A 7,679-nucleotide genomic window follows, 5' to 3' on the forward strand; every position below is an offset into this window, starting at 1 on the left:
TCCGACCCAAGCCTGGCCCAGGTTACCAATAGAACTGTCTGAGATGGGTGCCCCTGGAAATACTGCCTAGGGCATCTAGGTTGGTCTGGGCTTGAGCTCTGCTTACTTTCCCTTCCAAGGTGTATCAGGTAAGCCTTCCTCAAAGACACACAAGATCATAAATTTATCTACCTTGATGAGCATTCAGATCTTTTAACCTCCCCTGGGCATAGAAGGAAATGATGAAAGATGGAGTAGTTTAGCTTTTCAAGCAAATCAGCTGCCTGACTGTTGTGCTACACTCAATCTGTGCGCAGCCCTAACCAATGTGATGTGTTGCTGCTGCCTTTCATAACCATGTTGCTCTTAGGTATGGGGAGATAAGCTAGGAACTGGTCTAGTTGCTCTTCTTCAAACTTAGCAATTACCTTCAATAACACATCAGTGTGCTGGACTCCTGACCCTGTGTACATGGGTTTTCTGCCAACAGAAGAGCTTACTGACAGATTTTGAAGACAGAACACCTTTCAGTGCCCTTGCAGGACTACCAGCAATACAGAGAGGTGAAGAAACCTGACCCAGAAACCCTGCTATAGCTACTAGGGGTTACAAAAGTTAATAATTGATGGTTTATTGCCCACCTTCCACTGCAGTGTGTGTCCTGAGGGGCTGCAGTCTACTTTGCATGATAGGAATCAGGGCTTTAAGCAGCATGGTGTTTACTCACAGGATCACACTACATGAGATTTCTGCATTATGCAGAAGTGCCTTGATAAGAACCAAGCACGATTCAATCCAGGTAACAATCTGCAGGAGGACTGAGTGTTTATTCTGTTAATAAAGGGATCTCCCTGGTAATGCTGCTATTTTTCAAGAGCTGCAGCCAGCTAGCTTGTCTGCATTCTCATCTCCCCAACTTTGCTTAATCAGGTACTCTGATCCCTTCTGCCCTTCTGCATTGCAATAAGCAAGGGCTGAATATGTTCATGTGCTTAATTTTTTTTTTTTTTTGGCCTCTGGGTTTTAGTGCTTTGGAACAAGACAGTGCAATCCAGACCTAACATTACTTTCGCTGCTGGAGGAAGCAGAGCAGAAGGAATTGGTAGGAGGATCTGAAGCTTTGCATTTCACCTTGTACCTTTTTCCCCTTCAAATCTAGGCCCATACTGTTCACACAAACTTGAGGGATGGCAGTTCTGTGCAAAACAAGTTTGTTAGGCAAAATATACATACAGCAAAGCCACTAGCATTCCTAAGTCTTCTGTCAGAAACTTCAGACTGGGCAGAAGCAGGAGGAAATAACTGCTTTTCTTTGCAACTAATGCATCAAGATCAGAACTGTGACTTTTCCACAGAGTAAGAAGAGTAAATAAGAGAGTAAGAGTATGTAGAGTAAGATTGTGTGTGGCAAGAACTTACCCCTCTTATGCCCTATATTTTTAATATTTCATATTGGAGTGTTCGTTCAATGATTATATTCAACAGCAAACATACAGAAGCATAAGTCAGAAACAATGTAAACAGGAAAAGTTTAAAGGAGTAATCTCAAGCTCAATTTTTAAATAGAATGTAAAAAAAAAAAAAAAATCAGCTTCCTGACAGAGCAATAGTATAATTTGAATTTTTTTTAAACTACAGAATGATTTTAAAGCATTTGACATTGTGACAAAATTTAGTGATGTTCTTGAGGAATTCTACCTTCTTTCACTGGATATCTTGATTATTAAAGTCCACATGGTTAAACCGAATCGTTTTCTTACATTCTATTTTTAAAAGTAAACACCACAATTTCAGTATTTAGTTTTTCAGTCTTAAAGCCACTAATTGTTTCTTGATGTCTGGGATTTTTCTTTGTTTTTAGAGGTGTGGGGTTCCCCCCCACCACCTCACCAACCTATTGATAACTGACCTGAAGGTTATATTCTGTTCAGCTCAGGGCAATAGGACACATACAAAACATAAGCTTGCATAGCAATGACAGCACATATTGTTTGTATTCTTAAAGTGTTTTACAGCTTGACCAAACAAGTCTGCAATTACAGGAGACATCTTGAAGCAAAAATCTTTCATACTCATCCAGACTGGATAATGGGCACACTTACCCTCTGTTATTGTACCCCCTGTCATTTGTTTTATAACTTGAGTAATCCCACTTGCCATTATGCAATCTCTACCATCCACATCTCAGAGGAGGAGGAACCTTGGGAACACTAAGCAAACCTTTTCTTCCTTCTCCCTCTCCAGTAGGCACAGCCCATGGAGCAGTTTCCCACAGGGGCCACTGGGCTGATCTTGCTTGTGCACTTATGACACCGGGCCACAGCATTACAAAACATATCCCATAATTTTCCTTCTTCTTTGCACCAGATACACGGTGGCTGAGAGAAATAACCCCAGAAATGAAACACAAGGTGCTGCCAGATGCTATTCTAGCAACTGCCCTCTGCAGAATGCCAATGGCTTTGTAGGGAATTTAACAATTCTATAGCGTAGGTCAAAACCAAGCTACTTGGCACTGAGATTCAATTTGGATAAGCGTGTGAGCCTGCTCAGACGATGTGTCTGTATCTTTTTCAAGATCAAAGGCGTGAGGTGAAATTCTGCAGCTTCCTTTTGAAGGCACAGCAAAGCAAGCTCCTGCTTTCTGCTGGCAGGATCCAAGAGCTGGACGAGAACTCCTGTTCCTGCACTGCTGCATGTTGCTCAGCTCAGAGCATGGGGCTGGTTTGCTGACAACCAGGTCCCATCAGAGAGTCTCCCTAGGAAGATCCACTGCAGTCAAAAGTAGAGTTTGGAGGAGAGACATAAGAGAAAAGAAGCCATATATAAAAAAAAAGTCTCCCAAGTGGAGAAAATGAATCAAGACTATCCCAACTTCTCTTGAAAAGCTGTCTGGCAGGAGAGATGGGAATGTGAATGACAGGATATTCCCAACCCTAATTTGCCAGTTCCAGAAAGTAAAAGTTTATTTGTGAGAGGGCAAAGGAGGATATTAACAGGTTCTTATTTTTACCCAGCTAGTTCACCTTTCTCTACCTCTGTGTCAGATGGAAAATTAGGATTCTATCAAATGGCCCTGTCGCCACACTGCAAATTCACAGCTGCAGAAGATGACACACAGTAAATCACTGTCCTCTCACTGAGAGCTGCCATAAATAATGCCACAGGAGTTCTCCCCCTGCAACCAGCAGCTGCCTGCAACTGCTGGGAGCAGAGCTGTAACGCAGCCCCCAGGTAGGGAATGGAGAGAAGGTAAAGCAGAGCAGTCTGAAAAATAAGATCCTGGCATTTATCATCACATTAACTTGTAAGCCTTTCAAAATATTTGTCTCTTCTCTCCCACAGGAGAATTTCTATAAGCAAGTTGTCATAACTTCAGAAAAATTTCAGGAATATGCTGTGCTAATTTTTTAAAAGTACCTAATCTTAAAAGTATTTTCATTAGCAGCAAGAATTACCATTCTGCTTTTACAGGGTAGAAAGCTGAGGCAGAGACCATGAAGCAGGCATGGCAAGATCAAGCCTCAGGTGACTGGTGGAAACAATGGCTGAAGCCAGTAGTCCCTACTCTCTCTGTTCCCTTTTGCAGCAGGTATATTTATTTGTTTTCCTGAGAAAAAAGGGAAAAAAACAGAAGGCAAGAAAAAAGAGCAGTTTGGCAGGCTACACGACAGGTGGAAAAGGCCAAAGACGTGAAAGTGTATTAGCCATGACTTCCCGAGCAAGCAGTTGGCTGACTCTATTGCTCAGCCTCTACATCAATGACAGCTTTTGAAGGCTTGTGCTGCAGCACAGCTTCTCTCTTGCTGGTTGTAAGCATTTCCCAGGCATGGACACAGCCCCAGGGCTACCAGCAGGGCTGAGCTCCAGGCAGGCTCAGCCCAGAGGTCCCCCAAGGCAATGGGCTGCAGGGAAGCCAGAAGGGACATGGTCCTCACTGCAGCAGGGCAGTACTGCAGGCCCTCTCCAGCTCTAGAGAGTTTAGAGCAGCACCCATGGCCAGGGACATAAGTGGGTGATGGAAGAAGGGACTGAGATCCTTCTCTACACTCTTAACAAAGCTGTAACATTTCCCAGTCCTTTCCAGCACCACTTGGCACCTTGAAGCTCTGCACCATTCACATCTTGTGCTGTCCTTAACTACAATTTCTTCACCTGATTTGGGTAAGATGTCACAAATACCTGGAGACAAGCTCCAGGGGATACTTCTCTCCCTGGGAGCACTTGATCAAAGAGACCAAGGATATATATTGCAGGACATCATATGGACACTGCCTGCAAAAGGGGCAGTAAAGAGCTAAAAACCTAAGATAACCTCAGATTCATTCCTTTCATGCTTGGCAAAAAGTAGGAGCAGGGGCTTTTTGCAGTGCACTCAATGCTGCTCTAAGATTCACATAACTATGATCAACTATATAAAACACTCTTAATTAGGATTTTGCTAATCACCAAGCATCTAGCTAAAGTTTCCCTTAAATATTTTTCTAGGCAGCATGGAGGGAAAGTGGATTTGCTAGAGTTCCGTAAATATCTTTTTTAATAAAGATGTACCCAATCTCTGAAAATTGTTGTGTTTTTTTTTTTTTTTTTTTAAAGACTCCATGAACATTCAGGAATGGCTGTGATTGACTGTGGAGGTAGTGATGCTAGAGAGAGCTTTCCATGGAGATTGCTATATGGATATTTAGGGCTGAGCAGATTCCAATGGTTTTTTTTTTGTTCAGACTAGTTTCTAATTCTGATTTCAATTATAAACTAAGATATTTTTTTTTTCCTTCCAATCTTTCCTTTTTGGTGGGGCTTCAGGTCAAATTGGATATTCTGGGCAAATTTCTCAGTGAGAAAGACATACATACAGAATCTAGGGAAATGGCTCCTACCCTGTTTGCCCCCCCCAATTCAAAGTGAAGACTGGAAACCAGATTTCCTTTATAAAGAGAATTATCACGTAGAGAACAGAAGTCATGCTAGAGACAGTGATAAGAAACTCCTGCCCCTGCAAGTAAATCTGTAGTTTAGGAAGCTACTGCAGGGTGCAGGAAAATCAGATATAAGAACTTGCCTGTGGTAAGGAGAGCTGTAAGCCTCTGGAAAAAAACACATCCTTCAGCTTAGGTTTCTCCTTATTTTCCCCTCCTCTGAATCATAATTTTTGCTTTCCAAACAGCTCTTCCAGAAACTGGAATTAAATACCCAGCACAGCATTTCTCTATTGGAGAGGACCACCTTCAGCTGTATCACTGTTGGACCAGAGCCTGCCACTCATCATCCTCTCTGGCATAAGCAGGATATGAATGCAAAAAGGCAAAGCTCACCCATGCTGCCTGCCCAAGAAAAGCTCTTTACACCACTTAGAAAGATTACGGAGGACTAGCAGCAGCACCGACTACTTTTTAGAAGTCAGAGCAAACTCTCTGCCTCCTGACACCTACCTTCTTCTCCATTCTCATTTCTTCGGACGAGCAAAGCACTGCAGTCGGAAAGATCCCAACCAGCAACACATTGAGCACAAGGCCATGCCCACACTGTGAGGATAGACCAACACCTGCTGCCTAAGGAGGCCTGTAATTCTGGGCTGTGTCTTTTTATGCTGTAATTCCAATTACAGGTGAATGGGATGAAAGAAAATGGAACCAGCTGCAGAATAGGGCAGCAGAGATTTTCTCCTTGCTGGAAAAAGAAGCCAGCACAGTAAGGCAGCAACTAGCGTAGCAGGGGTGAGACGTATTTTGTTTTAGTGCCACTGCTGGCAGAGGGGACAGCCAGGCCAGACAGCCCAGCGTAGGAAGCTTTTGCAGGCAGAATGATACTTATACTTGCAAATTCTCTTCTTACACCCATTTTACTTTAGAGCAGTAATATCCACAAAACAGTCAGTTCTTGTTCACACCTAGAAGAGAAGTCAGGTTTTACTTCTTTCCTTGATAGATAAGCTCCTTAAGATTGTGCACGTTTGCGAATTGAATTATCTTTTAATATAATATACTACTGATATTTTAAACTTATTTTTACTGCAAACTTTGAGTTTAACTAGCTTCAGGTGAAATCCTTTAGAGTTAAGGATGAAGTTCATAGTTATTTCTTGCTTTTTTTTTCTTAAATAAATAAAGCAAATAATAAATCCCTCATGAAGACTCACTAGCTGATGGGGAGTTTCAGTACAATAAGAGATTTACATTTAATTATAAAATAATTTTTGAGATTTACTATATTTTCAGGTTTCTAGTTTGTAATCTTTGTTCAGAGGACATGAACCTGTTTTGTATTTGGCATTATTACCTGGCTTCCCAGCCCTATGCGTGACCCTGGGGCTAGGAAGAGACTTTACTGGGTAAGTGACCACATTACAGTGGCTTCTGGGATGCTTCAGCCTTGTTTACCTGCTTAGATTTTGAAGGCAGGGGAAGGGGGGCTCTGCCTGCAAGGGAGAGATTTAAGTTCACAGGGTTTCTTGAAGTCTTACCTCCAGAAAACGCACAGAGAAACCTCCATGCTCCTTGGACACACTGATCTTTTGCATCTGCAGCTTTTCCAACTCTTGTATGAGAGCCTGTTCCCTAAAATACACTCTGAGAAAGGCCAGTGAAAATTCAGGTTTGCATTGCATTAGCTGTTCATTGCTTGCAGTCTGCCTTGCTGTGGGGGAGAACTGCCACAGCGTCACTCTGAGATGCTTAAAAAACAGAGAGGAAAATGAAAGACACATTTTCTTTTCTTTAAATATACCCCTTTTGAAAAGCTACTGTCTATATTTTGGGGCTCTGAATCACCATTTTGGGGTGTGCTGTGCTGTTGACCTTTACTATTTCTCTTCAGCCTGCAAACGGCCTGCAAACGAGGGGATGCAATACACTCCTGTTTACCTTATAATATTACTCCTGTTTCACAGATCATAGATTAAAAAGGAGGAAAAACAGGTCACACAAAGCCAGAAAAGATTAGAGGAGAAAGGGTTATGAGCTGAGGCTGAGACAAACAACCATACTTTTAGGAAAGAGAGGTGGAGATGGGACACCAGCGGAGACTCTAAATACCTGGTAGGTAGCAGTGCAGCCAATGGGAGGTGATTAGGCTGGTAGAGTTACCTGGGTGGCTGAAGTTGAGAAAGGACATTCAACCAAGGCCACCTACAACACAGGAAGGAAATCCCAATGCGGGACAGGGGCCTGCGGCACTAACCCTGGTGAAGTCCCCCCCTTAGCTGCAGGGAGAAGTCCCCAGACTGGGAGAGTTGGCGCAATAAGCAGCCATGGTGCTGTCAGAGTTAATGGCAAACCTCTACCTAACTGTAGCCCACAGCTCCACAAGCACTTAGTGCCTAATTCCCTGTCAAGCAGATTTCGACCTTTTGTGCTTTGCTGGAGCTTGCAAGGCGTTTGACACTGTCCTGCATGACATCCTTGTCTCTAAGTTGAAAACATGTGGGTTTGATGGATGGACCACTCGATGAAAAAGGAACTGGCTGGATGGTCACATTCAAAGAGTTGTGGTCAACAGCTCAATGTCCGAGTGGAAACCGGTGACAAGTGGTGTTCCTCAAGGGTTGGTATTGGGACCAGTGTTCTTCAACATCTTTTTCAAAGACATGGGCAGTGGGATTGAGTGCACCCTCAGCAAATTTGCCGATGACACCAAGCTGTGTGGTGCGGTTGACACACTGAAGGGATGGTATACCATCCAGAGGGACCTTGACAGGCTTG

The sequence above is a fragment of the Antrostomus carolinensis genome, unplaced genomic scaffold (assembly GCF_000700745.2).
Source record: "Antrostomus carolinensis isolate BGI_N321 unplaced genomic scaffold, ASM70074v2 scaffold28218, whole genome shotgun sequence".
Lineage (NCBI taxonomy): Eukaryota > Metazoa > Chordata > Aves > Caprimulgiformes > Caprimulgidae > Antrostomus > Antrostomus carolinensis.